The sequence below is a fragment of the Ictidomys tridecemlineatus genome, chromosome 1 (assembly GCF_052094955.1).
Source record: "Ictidomys tridecemlineatus isolate mIctTri1 chromosome 1, mIctTri1.hap1, whole genome shotgun sequence".
Taxonomy (NCBI): domain Eukaryota; kingdom Metazoa; phylum Chordata; class Mammalia; order Rodentia; family Sciuridae; genus Ictidomys; species Ictidomys tridecemlineatus.
In genome coordinates this window covers 64,775,171-64,796,472 of record NC_135477.1, presented here as the reverse complement: position 1 = coordinate 64,796,472, position 21,302 = coordinate 64,775,171, and the positions used below count along the sequence as shown (strand labels likewise).

Sequence of the window (21,302 nt, the reverse complement as noted above, 5' to 3'; positions counted from 1 at the left end):
TTTAAAATATTCTCTTTGGTCAGTGTTTGGTTTCCTTGACCTATAGTATGATTGAGAACAATACCAATAATAGTTCAATGCAAATTGTTACTTTAAATAATTTACATGATAAATACATTTGTTATGGTAATTTTAAAAGAATTCTGAAGAGTTAAATGAGCTATGCAGAATGTTATTAGATTTTAAGTAATGTAATTTGAACAAAGGAAAATTAAGTAACATCTTAATTGCAATAAATAGAAGAGATTTTTTCAAGCTTACTGAAATACCTTCTTAATTTATTTGTAATTTGTTACATAACTGTGCTTAATAGTAAACAAATTGTACAGGGAGAGAAAAGTTTAATTAAGAGTAAGATCAGGATAAAAAAAACCCTGAAATAACACAAAATAGAAGCTATAGGATGTTTTATATATATATATACATATATACACACACACATATATAGAAAGTATATATTAGGAGTAAAAAAGAGTGGTAATAAATATATATGTATATATATATGACATTATATATACACATATATCTGTATATATGTATATATATTTACACACATATATGTTTATTAGTACACTTTTTGATTTCTAATAAAAATTATTTATAATGGACACATCTTTATTGATGAATATCAGAACATACTCCTACCATATGTGTAGAGGGATAGGTGAACATAAAGAATACTAACTCTCATTCTTCAAATAACTTATTATACTGCAGGAGAGAGTACTGAGATCTGTCATATATAAGAATGTTTTTAAAAGTTTTTACACCAGTCTAGAATTGTCTGTCTTTATGTAAGCATATATGTATGTATGTGCCTACTTACCTACCTACACATTCCTATACATGTAAACATATAAGACATGTATGTCACTAATAATTCTTAAAATTATGGGCTATTTATACTATATTTTTATTTGAATGGTCTGAGAAAGTTTACTCTGAGTTGCCTTGAAATAGGTAACAAAGTAGAACATGAAATTAGTTTATTTTCAATTATTTTTTGTGCATCTTCACATTCACTAAAATGATATCATAATTTTAGAACATGTGATGTGATCCTTTGCATAAAAAACTAATCAGAAATATAATGTAACACTGAAATTTAATTATGCTTATATGAGGAATAAAGTTATGGTTGAAAATATAAAACTTCAGGTGCACTCAAATATAAATACAGACACATGTCTTATATGCACAGAAAAGACCTACAAGACTTTAAAAGCTAGAACACATTTTTTTAAACATTGGATTTATAATTATAAAAACATGGTTATTTTAAATATTTATTTTTTAAATTCTACAAATCCCTCTAAAAACTGTTTTTTAGTATTGATTCTTTAATTTTACTTTCATTTAACAATCAATATGTCCATAAATATCCACTATTTTAGATTTTGAAAATTGTCTAAGCCAATTTTTCTCTTTAACTTTTAAATGTTTAAATTATAACTTGACAAATTATAGTTGTATATGTTCATGGAGTACAAAGTGATATGATAATTTTAACCTATAAAACAATGATTAAAACGCATTATTAACATACCCATCAGCTCAAATATTTAAATTTTTGTGGTGACAAATCTGAATTTATGTTAAAAGATTTTGAAATGTACAACACTCAATTATTAGCTGTATCTACCATGTTGTGTCACAGTTATAAGAAAGAACCTCAAGAGTTTCTTCGAATAAAGGAAGCCCAGTGACAAACTTTTGATATTCTGAAATATTGTTCAAAAAAATTTTTGTGTGTACCAGGGATTGAACCCAGGGGCACTTAACTTCTTGACCCCTAAACCACATCCCCAGCCCTTTTTATCTGTTTTATTTTGAGATAGGGTCTCACTAAGTTGCTTAGGGCATCTCTAAGTTGCTAAGGCTGGCTTCGAATTTGTAATCCTCCTGACTCAGCCTCTTAAGCCACTGAAATTATAGGCATGAACCACTGCACTGAGCTTATGTTTGAATTTTAACTAAGCTATTTAATTATGAATTTTCATTATTAGTACCTTGACTCATTAGCAGTATTTTATGTTTGTATCCTTTCCCATCAGAATCTTTTTCTTTTTCTATTTCTATGAATTTAAATATTATTAGGGAACTAAAATACATTCTTCCTCGCTTTCATTAATGTAATTGTTAGCCCAATTTTACCTTAATTCCTATTTTGTTACTCTGAACTTCTAAAAGCCATTTCGTCTGCAATGAAAACACAAGCCTCACTTCAGAAAAACATAAAAGAAAATTGATTTTCATCCTGAAAATGTCAAACTTCTGCCTATAATACTCAGATATGTTTCTCTGCAACAACAGAGTTCAAAAAGAGCCATCGACCTGATGGCTCTTTGACACACAATGATGGATGCAATGTGTCTACTACTTTACTGCCTGAATGTCCTCCAAGAGAATGAGTCAATCAATGCAGAATAATAAATCTAAAGTGAGTGGAAGGTTTGCTTGTTTTAAATATATTAAAGGAGAAACAAGTGGTATTTCACTTCTGTGTGAAATTTTAAAAACTTTGGGATTGATTAAATCTTTTCTCTCCTCCCAGCTTTAGATGAATCAGATACAAATATATGTTCTTAAAAATTTGAGCAATGTCTGGGAATTCAATACCCTATGTGCTTATTGAAGTTCCTGTGAGACCTAGGCAGAATGCATGGTTACTCTTCAAAGGAAAAGGAAACGATATAAAAGTACAACTTTGAGGAAAACCACTGCTACTTACTGGTGCTGTTGTCTTATCCCTCTGTCAAACACAGGTTCTGGCAACTTCAACTGTTTCTAGTGAGTGAAGCTTCCATTTTCCTATAGGACAGAGTTATTGATCAATACTTTATTAAAAACACAGTCTTGTATTTAAGTTCAGAACAGAAGAGCAATTTATTTCCTTATACATTATATACAAACTTAAGACAAATTACTGCAAATTATAAGAAGGAAATCATGCAATCTTAAAGGAAAGTTTTGGACACAAAAGTGTTGGATAATTCTCAGTTCAAACATCACCCTCACCTACTACAGTGGTACATACTAGTAATCCCAGCAGCTCACCAGGCTGCTACAGGAGGGTTGTAAATTCAAAGCCAAACTCAGCAACCTAGGGAGACCCCGTGAAACTTAGAGGGATCTTGTCTCAAAGATCTTGTCTCAAAGATTTTGTCTCAAAGATCTTGTCACAGGTTGGGATGTGGCTCAGGGTTTAAGTGCCCTGGGTTCAATCCCTGTTAGTAAAACCACCAAACAAAAAAACCTTATCCCTCACTCTGTATATTGTCATTTTACCCAGGTTATATTTGTACTTAGGATATGAAAAATTACTTTTAGCTACATTTTTTATATGACCAGTCTCTACCATTTCACCAAAGTCCTAATAAGAGAGCACAGAATAAATTCTTCTTAAATGAAACTTTAAAAATATATTGTTTATCATGTAATATAGATTCAAGACCATCAAAGGACACTAAGTAGATTACTTTTGAGTCTATAACATCTTTTAGGTTTGAGAGTTTTGTCCTATACTATTATTACCTTGGTGTCACAATTTTTATATATATGTTTGTCAAAGGAGAAATAAATAATCTTATGGTAAGGCAATGCAAAATCTTGAGAAAACTTAAATATTACTATTATTCCTACTGTTTTTGATATTCCTCAAAGTTAGAGATTATTTCTTAATTAATCATATATCTTTTTATATTTCAGGAAATAGGTACAGAAATAGATAGAAATAGGTATATTTTGTTTCAAACATCTAAACATATTCTTTTACAATTGTGAAGAATATAGGACTTCAACAAACATACTTAATTTATGGAAAAGAAAACCTATGACTTGTTTCCTACAACCAAATTTTATTTGTTTTCTATAGAATAATAGGAGGCAGTTAAAAATACCAAAATGTTACTTTAAAATTATTTCTATAAATGATGTACACTAAAATACAACATAAAAGATAACAAAATAAGAAGAAAATTCATACATCAATTTTATGCTATAAATATTAATAAATTACCTCTTTAAACGAAGAAAATGAGGCAGAATTGCCAACTGTGGGACCCCGGAGATCCAGGCCCACTGATTCCTGCGGCCTGCCCTGCGGCTACAGAAGGCGTGGCGCCCCAGGGAAGCCATTAATTAGCAAGCAGGGAGAGGCTCGGCTGCGACCAGGTGGAATCCCACCAGCCAAGCCCGCACTGACCCCCCGGGCTGAGTACGGGAGTTTAGACGGGGAAGGAAGAGGTACAGTCCCATCCCCCGCAGCGGACACTCCACCAAGGGAATCAGCAGTCAGCATCTTGAGCAGCTGATATATCCACCCATTCTCCGACAGATCTCAACAACAAAACAGGTGTGTGGCACTCAGCCCATCCCCCATACATCGGGAACTCGCATAAACTCTCTCCTAGGCTTGCCGGGGGAGGGAGAATCAGAGTGAGCCTGCATAAAGACTAGGGGGGAACTAGAGGCACCTGACCTGCAACCCCCCCACCCATCTGCAGCCAAAAGGAAACCTGTCTGGCTAGAGCTGGGGGTGGGGCAAGCAGGAAAATCCAAAGGACAGAGTGCCTGGGATCCCAATTGCCAACTGTGGGACCCCGGAGATCCAGGCCCACTGATTCCTGCGGCCTGCCCTGCGGCTACAGAAGGTGTGGCGCCCCAGGGAAGCCATTAATTAGCAAGCAGGGAGAGGCTCGGCTGCGACCAGGTGGAATCCCACCAGCCAAGCCCGCACTGACCCCCCGGGCTGAGTACGGGAGTTTAGACGGGGAAGGAAGCGGTACAGTCCCATCCCCCGCAGCGGACACTCCACCAAGGGAATCAGCAGTCAGCATCTTGAGCAGCTGATATATCCACCCATTCTCCGACAGATCTCAACAACAAAACAGGTGTGTGGCACTCAGCCCATCCCCCATACATCGGGAACTCGCATAAACTCTCTCCTAGGCTTGCCGGGGGAGGGAGAATCAGAGTGAGCCTGCATAAAGACTAGGGGGGAACTAGAGGCACCTGACCTGCAACCCCCCCTACCCATCTGCAGCCAAAAGGAAACCTGTCTGGCTAGAGCTGGGGGTGGGGCAAGCAGGAAAATCCAAAGGACAGAGTGCCTGGGATCCCAATTGCCAACTGTGGGACCCCGGAGATCCAGGCCCACTGATTCCTGCGGCCTGCCCTGCGGCTACAGAAGGCGTGGCGCCCCAGGGAAGCCATTAATTAGCAAGCAGGGAGAGGCTCGGCTGCGACCAGGTGGAATCCCACCAGCCAAGCCCGCACTGACCCCCCGGGCTGAGTACGGGAGTTTAGACGGGGAAGGAAGCGGTACAGTCCCATCCCCCGCAGCGGACACTCCACCAAGGGAATCAGCAGTCAGCATCTTGAGCAGCTGATATATCCACCCATTCTCCGACAGATCTCAACAACAAAACAGGTGTGTGGCACTCAGCCCATCCCCCATACATCGGGAACTCGCATAAACTCTCTCCTAGGCTTGCCGGGGGAGGGAGAATCAGAGTGAGCCTGCATAAAGACTAGGGGGGAACTAGAGGCACCTGACCTGCAACCCCCCCTACCCATCTGCAGCCAAAAGGAAACCTGTCTGGCTAGAGCTGGGGGTGGGGCAAGCAGGAAAATCCAAAGGACAGAGTGCCTGGGATCCCAATTGCCAACTGTGGGACCCCGAGATCCAGGCCCACTGATTCCTGCGGCCTGCCCTGCGGCTACAGAAGGCGTGGCGCCCCAGGGAAGCCATTAATTAGCAAGCAGGGAGAGGCTCGGCTGCGACCAGGTGGAATCCCACCAGCCAAGCCCGCACTGACCCCCCGGGCTGAGTACGGGAGTTTAGACGGGGAAGGAAGCGGTACAGTCCCATCCCCCGCAGCGGACACTCCACCAAGGGAATCAGCAGTCAGCATCTTGAGCAGCTGATATATCCACCCATTCTCCGACAGATCTCAACAACAAAACAGGTGTGTGGCACTCAGCCCATCCCCCATACATCGGGAACTCGCATAAACTCTCTCCTAGGCTTGCCGGGGGAGGGAGAATCAGAGTGAGCCTGCATAAAGACTAGGGGGGAACTAGAGGCACCTGACCTGCAACCCCCCCACCCATCTGCAGCCAAAAGGAAACCTGTCTGGCTAGAGCTGGGGGTGGGGCAAGCAGGAAAATCCAAAGGACAGAGTGCCTGGGATCCCAATTGCCAACTGTGGGACCCCGAGATCCAGGCCCACTGATTCCTGCGGCCTGCCCTGCGGCTACAGAAGGCGTGGCGCCCCAGGGAAGCCATTAATTAGCAAGCAGGGAGAGGCTCGGCTGCGACCAGGTGGAATCCCACCAGCCAAGCCCGCACTGACCCCCCGGGCTGAGTACGGGAGTTTAGACGGGGAAGGAAGCGGTACAGTCCCATCCCCCGCAGCGGACACTCCACCAAGGGAATCAGCAGTCAGCATCTTGAGCAGCTGATATATCCACCCATTCTCCGACAGATCTCAACAACAAAACAGGTGTGTGGCACTCAGCCCATCCCCCATACATCGGGAACTCGCATAAACTCTCTCCTAGGCTTGCCGGGGGAGGGAGAATCAGAGTGAGCCTGCATAAAGACTAGGGGGGAACTAGAGGCACCTGACCTGCAACCCCCCCTACCCATCTGCAGCCAAAAGGAAACCTGTCTGGCTAGAGCTGGGGGTGGGGCAAGCAGGAAAATCCAAAGAACAGAGTGCCTGGGATCCCAATTGCCAACTGTGGGACCCCGGAGATCCAGGCCCACTGATTCCTGCGGCCTGCCCTGCGGCTACAGAAGGCGTGGCGCCCCAGGGAAGCCATTAATTAGCAAGCAGGGAGAGGCTCGGCTGCGACCAGGTGGAATCCCACCAGCCAAGCCCGCACTGACCCCCCGGGCTGAGTACGGGAGTTTAGACGGGGAAGGAAGCGGTACAGTCCCATCCCCCGCAGCGGACACTCCACCAAGGGAATCAGCAGTCAGCATCTTGAGCAGCTGATATATCCACCCATTCTCCGACAGATCTCAACAACAAAACAGGTGTGTGGCACTCAGCCCATCCCCCATACATCGGGAACTCGCATAAACTCTCTCCTAGGCTTGCCGGGGGAGGGAGAATCAGAGTGAGCCTGCATAAAGACTAGGGGGGAACTAGAGGCACCTGACCTGCAACCCCCCCACCCATCTGCAGCCAAAAGGAAACCTGTCTGGCTAGAGCTGGGGGTGGGGCAAGCAGGAAAATCTAAAGGACAGAGTGCCTGGGATCCCAATTGCCAACTGTGGGACCCCGGAGATCCAGGCCCACTGATTCATGCGGCCTGCCCTGCGGCTACAGAAGGCTAGCAGGAGAAACCAGGAAGCTAGAGGCAAGGCCCTCAAGACTGGGCAGCTGGAAATTGCAGGCCCGCCGGCGACAGTTCACCCACTGCCCGCATAGCTGGGTGGTAGGAGAACACCCGGCCACAGGTGACCGATCACCCGCCCGCGGCCTGTGATACTGGGCGGCTAGAGACCGCCTGCCTGCCGCGACTGGGAGCTGAAATCAAACAGAGACAGTGCAGTCACACCACCTCATCAGGACACCCAGGCAAGGAACTGGGGCCAGTCATAGCAAAGTAGTGTCGTCACTGGAGCTGGGACGTCGGATCTTCCTTCACAGTGGAATCCACGTCAGCAGGCATAGTTTAACAACACTAAGGAGAGGCATCAGAGTAAAACAGAACCAAAACAAATCTATAGAAGAGAACAGAAACACGACAATCAAATAGAGCTGGAAAGCAACGGGGACAGCATGAGAAAACAAGGGAAAAAAGGAGTACAAACAATGCAAGACAACTTAATTCTACAAGAGGACATAGAAACATCAGAAGCAAGGATAGGGAAAGAACTCAAGGCATTCCTAACTCAAATGGAAAGGAATATTAGAGAAGACATGAGACAGCAAGTCCAAGCAATAAAAATATATTTTGAAAATGAATTAAACAAACAAATTCAAATGGCAAAGAACGAGCTCTACCAGGAGATAGAGATCTTAAAAAAGAATCAAACTATAATCCTAGAATTGCAGGAAACTATAAACCAAATTAAAAACTCAAACGAGAATATTACAAATAGACTTGATCAAGTAGAAGTCAGAACATCAGATAATGAAGACAAGGTTTATCAACTTGAAAAGAGTATAGTCAACACAGAAAAGATGCTTAAATCCCATGAGCAATCTATTCAAGAGATATGGGATGTCATTAAAAAACCAAATTTGAGAGTCATCGGGATAGAAGAAGGCACAGAGATTCAAACCAAAGGAATGGACAGCATATTAAATGAAATAATTGTAGAAAACTTCCCAGAGATGAAAGATGGAATGGATTGCCAAATCCTGGAAGCCTACAGGACCCCAAACATTCAAAACTATAATAGACCAACTCCAAGACACATAATTATGAAGATAGCCAACATACAGGACAAGGAGAGAATATTAAAAGCTACCAGAGAAAAGAGACAGATTACATTCAGGGGTAAACCAATTAGGTTAACGACTGATTTCTCAGCACAGACTTTGAAAGCGAGAAGATCCTGGAACAATGTATTTCAAACGCTGAAAAATAATGGATTTCAACCAAGAATACTGTATCCAGCAAAATTGAGCTTCAGATTTGACAACGAAATTAAAATCTTTCACGATAAACAAAAGCTAAAAGAATTTGCAGCAAGAAAACCAGCACTGCAAAGCATTCTGAGCAATATACTACAAGAAGAGGAATTGAAAAATAGTGCCCAAAACTAACAACAAGAGGTATCTCAGTAAAGGAGGAGGAAAATAACCAAAAAAAGTAAAACTAGCCAAACTAAAATAAATAAATAAAGAAGCATGACTGGAAGTACAAATCATATCTCAATTGTGACTTTAAATGTTAATGGCCTAAACTCACCAATCAAGAGACATAGGCTAGCAACCTGGATCAAAAAAACAAATCCAACAATATGCTGCCTTCAGGAGACTCATATGATAGGAAAAGACATACACAGGCTGAAGGTAAAAGGTTGGGAAAAATCATACCACTCACATGGCCCTCGGAAGCAAGCAGGAGTGGCCATACTCATATCAAATAAAATCAACTTCAAACCTAAGTTAATTAAGAAGGATAAAGAAGGACACTATATACTGTTAAAAGGGACCATCCACCAACAAGACATAACAATTATCAATTTGTATGCACCAAACAATGGAGCTGCAATCTACATAAAACAAACGCTCCTCAAGTTCAAGAGTCAAATAGACCATAACACAATAATTACGGGTGACTTCAACACACCGCTCTCGCCATTAGACAGATCCTCTAGACAAAAACTGAATAAAGAAACTATAGAACTCAACAGCACAATCAATAACCTAGACCTAACTGACATATATAGAATATACCAACCATCATCAAGTGGATACACGTTCTTCTCAGCAGCACATGGATCCTACTCAAAAATAGACCATATATTATGCCATAAGGCAAATCTTAGTAAATATAAAAGTGTGGAGATAATACCATGCACCATATCTGACCATAATGGAATGAAATTGGAAATCAATGATAAAAAAAGGAAGGAGAAATCCTACACCACATGGAAAATGAACAATATGTTATTGAATGATCAATGGGTTACAGAAGACATAAAGGAAGAGATAAAAAAATTCTTAGAGTCAAATGATAATACAGACACAACATACCGGAATCTATGGGACACAATGAAAGCAGTTTTAAGAGGGAAATTCATATCCTGGAGTTCTTTCATCAAAAAAAGAAAAAACCAACAAATAAATGAACTCACACTACACCTCAAAAACCTAGAAAAGGAAGAACAAAACAACAGCAATTGTAGTAGAAGACAAGAAATAATTAAAATTAGAGCAGAAATAAACGAAATTGAAACAAAAAAAACCATTGAAAAAATTGATAAAACTAAAAGTTGGTTCTTTGAAAAAATAAATAAGATAGACAAGCCCTTAGCTATGCTAACAAAAAGAAGAAGAGAGAGAACTCAAATTACTAATATACGGGATGAAAAAGGCAATATCACAACAGACACTACAGAAATACAGAAGATAATTAGAAAGTATTTTGAAACCCTATATTCTAATAAAATAGAAGATAGCGAGGATATCGATAAATTTCTTAAGGCATATGATTTGCCCAGATTGAGACAGGAAGACACACACAGTTTAAACAGACCAATAACAAAGGAAGAAATAGAAGAAGCCATCAAAAGACTACCAACCAAGAAAAGCCCTGGACCTGATGGGTATACAGCGGAGTTCTACAAAACCTTCAAAGAAGAACTAATACCAATACTTTTCAAACTATTTCAAGAAATAGAAAAAGAAGGAGCTCTTCCAAATTCATTCTATGAGGCCAACATCACCCTGATCCCAAAACCAGACAAAGACACTTCAAAGAAAGAAAACTACAGACCAATATCTCTAATGAACTTGGATGCAAAAATTCTCAATAAAATTCTGGCGAATCGAATACAAAAACATATCAGAAAACTTGTGCACCATGATCAAGTAGGATTCATCCCTGGGATGCAAGGCTGGTTCAATATACGGAAATCAATACATGCTATTCACCACATCAATAGGCTTAAAGACAAGAACCATATGATCATCTCGATAGATGCAGAAAAAGCATTTGACAAAATACAACATCCCTTTATGTTCAAAACATTAGAAAAACTAGGGATATCAGGAACTTACCTCAACATTGTAAAAGCTATATATGCTAAACCTCAGGCTAGCATCATCCTAAACGGAGAAAAACTGAAGGCATTCCCTCTAAAATCTGGAACAAGACAGGGATGTCCTCTATCACCACTTCTATTCAATTTAGTTCTCGAAGTACTAGCCAGAGCAATTAGACAGACAAAAGAAATTAAAGGCATAAAAATAGGAAAAGAAGAAATTAAATTATCGCTATTTGCAGATGACATGATAATCTACTTAACAGACCCAAAAGGATCTACAAAGAAGCTACTAGAGTTAATAAATGAATTCAGCAAAGTGGCAGGATATAAAATCAACACGCACAAATCAAAGGCATTCCTGTATATCAGCAACAAAACCTCTGAAATGGAAATAAGGAAAACCACTCCATTCACAATATCCTCAAAGAAAATAAGATACTTGGGAATCAACCTAACAAAAGAGGTGAAAGATTTATACAATGAAAACTACAGAACCTTAAAGAGAGAGATAGAAGAAGATCTCAGAAGATGGAAAAATGTACCCTGTTCATGGATAGGCAGAACTAACATCATCAAAATGGCGATATTACCCAAAGTTCTCTACAGGTTTAATGCGATGCCAATCAGAATCCCAAAGACATTTCTTGTAGAAATAGATAAAGCAATCATGAAATTCATATGGAAAAACAAAAGACCCAGAATAGCAAAAGCAATTCTAAGCAGGAAGTGTGAATCTGGAGGTATAGCGATACCAGAGCTCAAACTGTACTACAAAGCAATAGTAACAAAAACAGCATGGTACTGGTACCAAAACAGGCAGGTGGACCAATGGTACAGAATAGAGGACACAGAGACTAATCCACAAAGTTACAACTATCTTATATTTGATAAAGGGGCTAAAAACATGCAATGGAGGAAGGATAGCATCTTCAACAAATGGTGCTGGGAAAATTGGAAATCCATATGCAACAAAATGAAATTGAATCCCTTTCTCTCGCCAGCCACAAAAGTTAACTCAAAATGGATCAAGGAGCTAGATATAAAAACAGAGACACTGCGTCTGATAGAAGGAAAAGTTGGCTACGATCTACATATTGTGGGGGCGGGCTCCAAATTCCTTAATAGAACGCCCGTAGCCCAAGAGTTAATGACAAGAATAAATAAATGGGACCTACTTAAACTAAAAAGTTTTTTCTCAGCAAGAGAAACAGTAAAAGAGGTAAATAGAGAGCCTACATCCTGGGAACAAATTTTTACCCCTCACACCTCAGATAGAGCCCTAATATCCAGAATGTACAAAGAACTCAAAAAATTAAACAATAAGATAACAAATAATCCAATCAACAAATGGGCCAAGGACCTGAACAGACACTTCTCAGAGGAGGACATACAATCAATCCACAAGCACATGAGAAAATGCTCACCATCTCTAGCAATCAGAGAAATGCAAATCAAAACCACCCTAAGATACCATTTCACTCCTGTAAGATTGGCAGCCATTATGAAGTCAAACAACAATAAGTGTTGGCGAGGATGTGGGGAAAAGGGCACACTTGTTCACTGCTGGTGGGACTGCAAAATGGTGAGGCCAATCTGGAAAGCAGTATGGAGATTCCTGGGAAAGCTGGGAATGGATCCACCATTTGACCCAGCTATTGCCCTTCTTGGACTATTCCCTGAGGACCTTAAAAGAGCACACTATACGGATACGGCCACATCAATGATTATAGCAGCACAATTCACAATAGCTAGACTGTGGAACCAACCTAGATGCCCTTCAATAGATGAGTGGATAAAAAAATTGTGGCAGCTATACACAATGGAGTATTATGCAGCACTAAGAAACGACAAAATCATAGAATTTGCAGGGAAATGGATGGCATTAGAGCAGATTATGCTAAGTGAAGCTAGCCAAGCCCTAAAAAACAAATGTCAAATGTCTTCTTTGATATAAAGAGAGCCACTAAGAATAGAACAGGAAGGAAGAGCATGAGGAAAAGACTAACAGTAAACTAAGACGAATGGGGGGAGAGAAAGCAAGAGAGAAGGGAAAACATATGGAAATGGTAGGAGACCTTCAGTGATACACAAAATTATAAGAGGTTATGAGGGGCAAGGGGGTGGGGGGAAAAAAAAAAAAGGGGGAAAGAATTGAACAACAGCAGAGGAGGTAGAGAGGGAAGATGGGAGGGGAGGGGAGGGGAGGGGGGATAGTAGGGGATAGGAAAGGTAGCAGAATACAACAGTCACTAATAAGCCATTATGTAAAAATGTGAGTATGTAACAGAAGTGAGTCTGTATTATGTATTTGGGGAGTACAAAACCCAATTGAGTCAAATGTATGAAAGATGATATGTCTTGAGCTCTGTAATGTTTTGAACAATCAATAAAAAAAAAAAAAAAAAAAGAAAATGAGGCAGACAGTGCTCAACATTTAAAAAAATTTAGCAGCATATTCAGCAACTTTTTTTTCACAATGAAATTTAAAGTTAAAATAATTGATAAAACATATCAGTAGAACTTTTTCAACCAAACTATGGATGATGTTTAATAGAATCTTCAAAATTTTTCCACTACCACGCCCTGCTCCTAAGCCTACTGTGGCTCCCTGGTAACAAATAGGAACTGTTTTTGTTTTTTTGTTTGTTTGTTTTTTAACAACTTCAAGGCTTCATGGAACACATTTTGGAAACTCCTTACAAAATTAGGTTATTGCAAGAAATTAAATAAGATTGAGTTTTTTTTTTAAGTGGTTTAAACAATAGTAGTCACAATAAGAAAAAAAAGTTATTACAGAGATTTCCTGATTGGACATTAGTTTTAGTTTAGCTTCAAGGACCAGAAATAGCCAGATTTTCCCTAGGGGTTCTTTATATCTCTTATAGTGTTGAAACTCCAAATAGTCCCTTTCTAAAAGAAGTTATTTTGTATTGTGCTTTGAGTCTATTTGGTAATACAGTGAAGTTGCCCACCAGGATTTCTGAGTAATTATTACACTTTAATATAATACAGTAGAAACTGTAGAATATTATAAATTAGTACTTAGAAGATTTAATGAATCCACATCAGGAGCTAAAAGATGAATGAAACACTAGCTTTCAGCATACATAAATTGTGATTCTGCAAAAAAAATTAATTTCATGCGATTGTGCATATACTTTCTTGAAATAACTACAAGACCAAATAATTTCTTAAAATGCTACTTTTTAAAAACATTTCTGTTACCTAGATTAGAAGAACAATAAATCAGAGCTTATACAGAGAATGTTAGATTTTAATAAATTAATAGCTTATACATTTTCAGAAACTGAAAATGTTTATGAAGTAATATCTTAAATTGGTAAAATGAAGTAATATCTTAGAATTAGTACCAATCTCTAAAGTATTTCATTTAGGGGAGGAAGCTAGCAGACCAGAGAGAGGCAGCATTCTGTGTTGCTCTGTGATCTAGATATCACCGAGTCAAAATACTACATCTCTGAGATGCAGCTGCTCTCCACAGAAATCACCAGTGCTGTGACCCCATGCAGGGCTCCCCACCTCAGCATTCCAGTAGGATGCTGGTCTTTGAGCAGAACCCAAAGCCCAAAGTTCTAGCCCACACAAGGCTCAAAGAGCGCCTTAGAAGAATCACCTATCAAAACCTGTGCAGATTGGCAAGACTTCATTCTACTCCCATGCAGGTCACTTAGCTGCTACCGATCCACAGCATAATACCATTGCCCAGCTCCCCCCACCTCACCAGACACCCTGGTGCTGAAAGCAGATCGCCTCCATCTTGGTGCAATATTCTTTCCATATTAGGTGGGGGCAGCTCTCAGATTGGATCTCCAGTGACCAGGTACCAGCTTTCCAATCTTCCTTCCTCCCCAACACAGTATCTGCCCAACAAAGGTGTGCAGTGTGATCAGGGAACTGCTCAAGGGAGCCCTGGTGTAAGAGTTTCCTAAATTGGGAACTGCTAAGGGAAAGGGAGATGGGGCTAAAATTTTGAGCCTAACAGAGAGAACAGGAACTTGGAAATCTCCAGGCAAAATAGGGAGATAGTACCGGGTGCTCAAATTATATGAGTGGTCATAAAAAGAGACCTGTGAGGTGCAGCCACTCTGCAGGGTCTGGGTGCCTCTCCCTGCTTCCAGGTAACCTGTGCCAGGACCAGTCTTCCCACCCTAGTTACCTCCAACATCCTGAGGGCAGAGACACCAGCTTACAATAGACGACCCAACCTGTTGGATGAGAAGAGAAGCAGGAAAGCTATGGATCTCTAAAACTAGCAACAACTCTGTTTTCTGCCTTCTGTTTTTGTTTTTGTTTTTTCTCTCTTTTACCCCTCTGTACTCTAGCTATCATATCCCCAACATATGTGAAACCAAGAATTTCCCAAGAAATATGATTTTTGAGGACCCAGTCATCTGAATAATATAACATAGAAGTGTTGTATGTACCCTTTTTTCTTTTCCATTTTCTTCTTTCATTTTTCTTTCCCCCTCAAAATTTTACTATTTTAACAATTGTGTGTTTGTTTTATGAACTCTACTGTTTTCCCAAGTACTTTTTTACTCTAAATTACTTCCTCTTGCGATTAACCTCTTCATTAGATTTCTCTTTCACACATCTTAACATATATTAAAACTATATCCTTACAGCCTACCTCCTCAACATATCATCCTATGTCCCCACCCACAGTTCATTGTCCATTGTCAGAAACTGTAAACCTTTTTACAAAACTACTGATTATATTTTAGATAATAATTGAATCCAACATTTTTGTACATTGAGATGTAAACATCTTAATAACAACAAATTGTTCACAGGCAGTATATTGTTGATATTGGATTTGTTAACATTGTCTCTCCCCACAAAGAAGAAATCTTGGAACCCCACAAGAGTACTACAAACTTATAGGGTAAAAACAGTAACACTCCAGACCCACAGAGCTGGAAAGGAAGACAAATGAGCAACATAAAAAGACAAGGGAAGAAAGTGCCCCAGACAAATCAAGACACCACATCATTAAAACCATTAGCAGCCACAGCAGAAGAAATTATAGAGAAGGAGTTCAGGATGTACATGTTTAAAATATTCTGTGAACTCAAGGAAGATATAAGAGAGAAAATATAGGCAGTGAAAGATCACTTCCACAAAGAGCTACATAATCAAATACAGGAAGCAAAATATCAACTGAACAGGAAGATAGAGGTTCTAACAAAACAACAACAAAAAACCCCAGAAATTCTTGAAATGAAAGAAACAATAAACCAAATTAAAAGCTCAAATGAAGGCATCACCAACAGAGTAGACCACTTGGAAGATAGGACATCAGAAAATGAAAATAAAATATATAATCTTGAAAAGAACATAGACCACACAGATATAATGGTAAGAAATCACAAGCAGAACATTCAAGGAATATGGATCAAATTTAAGAGTTATTGGGATAGAGGAAGGCAGAGAGGTTCAAACCAAAGGAATGAACGATATATTCAATGAAATAATATCAAGAAACTTTCCAAACATAAAGAATGAATTGGAAATCCAAATTAAAGATGCCTACAGGACGCCAAATATAAAAAATCTCAACAGATCCACACCAACGCACACTATAATGAAAATGCCCAATATACAAAATAAGGAGAGAATTTGAAAAGCCACAGAGAAAGGAATCAGATTACATCTAGGGGACAACCAATTAGGATAATAAGAGATTTTCAACACAGACCCTGAAAGCTAGAAGATCCTGGGATAACAAATATCAAGCTCTGAAAGAAAATGAGTGCCAATCAAGAATCTTGTATCCAACAAAATTAAGCTTTAGATTTGAAGATGAAATAAACAAAAGTTAAAATAATTTATAGCTAGAAAACTGGCACTACAAAATACCCTTGGAAAAATAGTTCATAAAGAGGAGACAAAAAACAATAATGAAAATCAGCAGAGGGAGGTAGTATTCTAAAGAAAAAACTAATCAAAGAAGAAAATCAAGTCAAGTTAAATCACAAAAATAAACGAATATTTTTGGGAATACAAACCATGAATCAATAATAACCCTGAATGTTAATGGCTTAAACTCAAAAGACATAGGCTGGCAGATTGGATCAAAACAAACAAACAATATGCTGCCTCTCAGAGACTCATCTAATAGGAAAAGACATACATAGACTGAAAGTGAAAGGTTGGGAAAAATCATACCACTCAGATGGATTGCAAAAGCAAGAAGAGTTTCCATCTCCATATCAATAAAGTAGACAAATAAAGTAGCCAAAGTTTATCAAAAGGTATAAAGATGCACATTACATACTGCTCAAGGAAACCATACACCAACAAGACATAACAATCATAAATATATATGCCCCAAACAATGGTGCAGCTATGCTCATCAAACAAATTCTTCTCAAGTTCAAAAGTCAAATAGACCACAACATAATAGTCTTGGGTGACTTTAACACATCTCTCTCACCACTGGATAACTCTTCCAAACAAAAGTTGAATAAAGAAACTATCAATAATACAATCAATAACTTAGACTTAATTTACATATATAGAATATTTCAACCTGCATCAAGCAGATACACTTTCTTCTCAGAAGCACATGGATCTTTCTTTCTTTAAAATAGACCATATAATATGCCACAAAGCAACTCTCAGCAAATACAAAAAAGTAGAGATACTACCATGCATTTTATCAGATCATAAAGGAATGAAAGTGGGAATCAATGACAAAATAAAAAATAAAAATTTCTCCATCACCTGGGGACTAAATATGCTAAAGAATGAACAATAGGTTTCAGAAGACATCAAGGAGGAGATTAAAAAATTCTTAGAGGTAAATGAGAAGACAGACACAACATATCAAAATCTCTGGGACACTATGAGAGCAGTACTAAGAGGAAAGTTCATTGCATGGAGTTCATTCCTTAAAAGAAGAAAAAGTCAACGAGTAAATGACCTCACACTACATCTCAAAGCCATAGAAAAAGAAGAACAAATCAGCAGCAAAAGCAGTATAAGGCAAGAAATAATTAAAATTAGAGCTGAAATCAATGAAATCAGAACAAAAGAAACAATTAAAAAAAATGACAAAACAGAAAGTTGGTTCTTTGAAAAAAATGAATAAAATAGACAGACCCCTAGCTATGCTAATGAAGAGAAGGAGAGAATAAACTCAAATTAACAGCATATGTGATGAAAAAGGTAATATCACAACAGTATCTGTATTTACGACACTATAGAAATATAGAGAATAATTCAAAATTATTTTGAAAACTTATACTACAATAAAATAGAAGATATTGAAGGCATTGACAAATTTCTTAAGTCATATGATTTGCCCAGATTGAATCAGGAAGATACACACAATTTAAATAAACAAATATCAAGTAATGAAAAAGAAGATGCCATCAGAAGCTTACCAACCAAGAAAATCCCAGGATCAGATGGATACACAGCCAAGTTCTACAAGAACTTTAAATAAGAACTAATAACAATACTCTCCAATTTATTTCAGGAAATAGAAAAAGAGGCAGCACTTCCAAACTCATTCTATGAGGCCAATCTTACCCTGATTCTAAAACCAGGCAAAGACACATCAAAGAAAGAAAACATCAGAACAATATTGCTAGTGAACATACATGCAAAAATTCTCAATAAAATTCTGGCAAATTGAATACAAAAACATTTCAAAAAGATTGTACACCATGATCAAGTGGAATTCATCCCAGGGATGCAAGGTTGATTCAACATACAGAAATCAATAAATGTAATTCATCACAACAATAGACTCAAAGATAAGAATCATATAATCATCTCAATAGATGCAGAAAAGCAAAAAGCATTTGACAAAATTCAGCACCCCTTCATGTTAAAAACACTAGAAAAACTAGGGATTTTAGGAACATATCTCACCATCATAAAGGCAATCTTTGCTAAGCCTCAGGCCAATGTCATTCTAAATGGAGAAAAACTGAAGGCATTCCCTCTAAAAACTGGAACAAAACAGGGATGCCCTGTTTCACCACGTTTATTTAACACAGTTCTTCAAATACTGGCCAGAGTAATTAGACAGATGAAAGAAATTAAAGGGATACCTAAAGAAAAGGAAGCACTTAAATTAGCACTATTTGCTGATGATATGATTCTATACCTGAAAGAATTTAAAAGTTCCAATAGAAAACTTCTAGAAGTAGTAAATGAATTGAGCAAAGTAGCAGGATATAAAATCAACACCCTTAAGTCAAAGGCATTTCTGTATATCAGTGAGAAATCCTCAGAAAGGGAAACAAGGAAAACTACTGCATTTACAATAGCCTCAAAAATAAAATAAAATAAAATGCCTGGGAATCAACTCAATCAAAGAGGTAAAAGATCTATACAAGAAAAACTACAGAACCCTAAAGAAAGAAATCAAAGAAGACCTTAGAAGATGGAAAGATCTACCTTGCTCTTGGATAGGCAGAAATAATATTATCAAGATGACCACACTAGCAATAGCACTATACACATTTAATGCAATTCAGATAAAAATCCCATTGGCATTACTCATAGAAATAGAAAAAGCAATCATGAAATTCATCTGGAAAGATAAAAATCCAGAATAGCTAAAGCAATCTTTAGCAGGAAGAGTGAAGCAGGTGGCATCACTATACCAGACCTTAAACTATACTACAGAGCAAGAGTAACAAAAACAGCATGGTATTGCCACCAAAACAGACTGGTAGACCAATGGTACAGAATACAGGACACAGAGACCAATCCATAAAATTACAATTATATCAGACAAAGGTGCCAAAAACATGCATTGCTGAAAAGACAGCCTCTTCAACAAATGGTGCTGGGAAAACTGGAAATGCATATGCAACAAAATGAAATTAAACCACTATCTCTCACCATGCACTAAACTCAACTCAAAGTGGATCAAGGATTTAGGAATTGAACCAGAGACTCTGTATCTAATAGAAAAAAAAAGTAGGCCCTAATCTTCATCATGTGAGATTACACACCCAACTTCTTTAATAAGACTCCTATAGCACAAGAATTAAAACCAAGAATCAATAAATGGGATGAACTCAAACTGAAAAGTTTCTTCTCAGCAAAAGAAACAATCTGTGAGGTGAATGGAGAGCCTACATACTAGGAGCAAATTTTTACCCCTCACACATCAGATAGAGCACTAATCTCTAGGGTATATAAAGAACTCAAAAAGCTAGACACCAAAAAAACAAATAACCCAATAAACAAATGGGCCAAGGACATGAACAGACACTTCTCAGAAGAGGATATACAATCAATTAACAAATATATGAAAAAATGTTCATCATCTCTCATGATTACAGAAATGCAAAGCAAAACTACTCTAAGATATCATTGTACCCCAGTAAGAAAGGCAGCAATTATGAAGACAAACAACAATAAATGATCCAGCTATCCCTCTCCTGGGTCTATACCCAAAGGTCTTAAAAACAGCATACTACATGGACACAGCCACATCAATGTTTATAGCAACACAATTCACAATAGCTAAACTGTGGATCCAACCTACATGCCCCTCAGTAGATGAATGAATTAAAAATGTGGCATATATACAAAATGTAATATTACTCAGCAATAAAAGAAAATAAAATCATGGTATTTGCAGGTAAATTGATGGCCTTGGAGAAAATAATGCTAAGTGAAGTTAGCCAATCCCCAAAAAACAAATGCTGAATGTTTTCTCTGATATAAGATGACTGACCCATATCGGGGTAGGGAGGGGCAACATGGGAGGGAATAGAGAAATTCTAGATAGGGCAGAGGTTTGGGAGGGAAAAGAAGGGGGCAGGTATTAGCAATAATGGTGGAATGTGATGGACATCACTATCCAAAGTACACGTATGAAGACATGAATTGGTGTGAACACACTTTATATACCAACAGAGAGATAAAAAATTGTTCTCTGTATGTGTAATAAGAATTGTAATACATTTCACTGTCATGTATTTAAAAAATAAAATCAATAAAAAATAAAGTATTTTACTTAGTGAATACTAATATTCAAAAAAACAAAACTATTTTTTTATACTGATGCTTCAATTTATTTCCAAAACTAAATACTGGATCTGTTTAACTGCTCTATATTTTCTCAATATTAGCCAGAATAAACAGCAGAAAAAGAGAACCTATTAATTTAAAGCACACAATTTCCACAAAGTACTTTGGAAACAAATCTAAATGAATTCAAACTAGTATTAAAATCACTTGCTGAAAAAAGTATTGTTTGCTTTATTACATGTTACTTATGATTAATTCCTATTATGCATAAATATAATATTTTTTTGAGAGAGAGAAAGAATGAATCTTTTTTTTTGTAGATGGACACAACACAATGTCTTTATTTTTTTTTTAATGTGGTGCTGAGAATTGAACCCAAGTACCGCCCGTGCTAGGCTAGTGCTCTACCTCTGAGCCACAATCCCAGCCCAAGTATTTGATCTATAAGATATATACATATATATATATATATATATATATATAGTCACTGAATGTTTAACTATAAACAAACATGTTATGATTTACTTGAAAAACCATTCCA

At 38.1% G+C, this 21,302-nt stretch overlaps 1 protein-coding gene across 2 annotated transcripts in view; it reads right to left on the bottom strand.

Annotated features, from left to right (window-relative positions):
• The window catches only part of Pcdh15 (protocadherin related 15), a 1,597,439-nt gene that overhangs the window by 1,158,980 nt on the left and 417,157 nt on the right, over window positions 1–21,302 (bottom strand). For both annotated transcript variants that reach the window (XM_078041965.1, XM_078041960.1), the window contains exon 2: window positions 2,732–2,811. The gene's annotated coding sequence lies outside the window, so the exon portion shown is untranslated. The remainder of the gene's footprint in view (window positions 1–2,731; window positions 2,812–21,302) is intronic.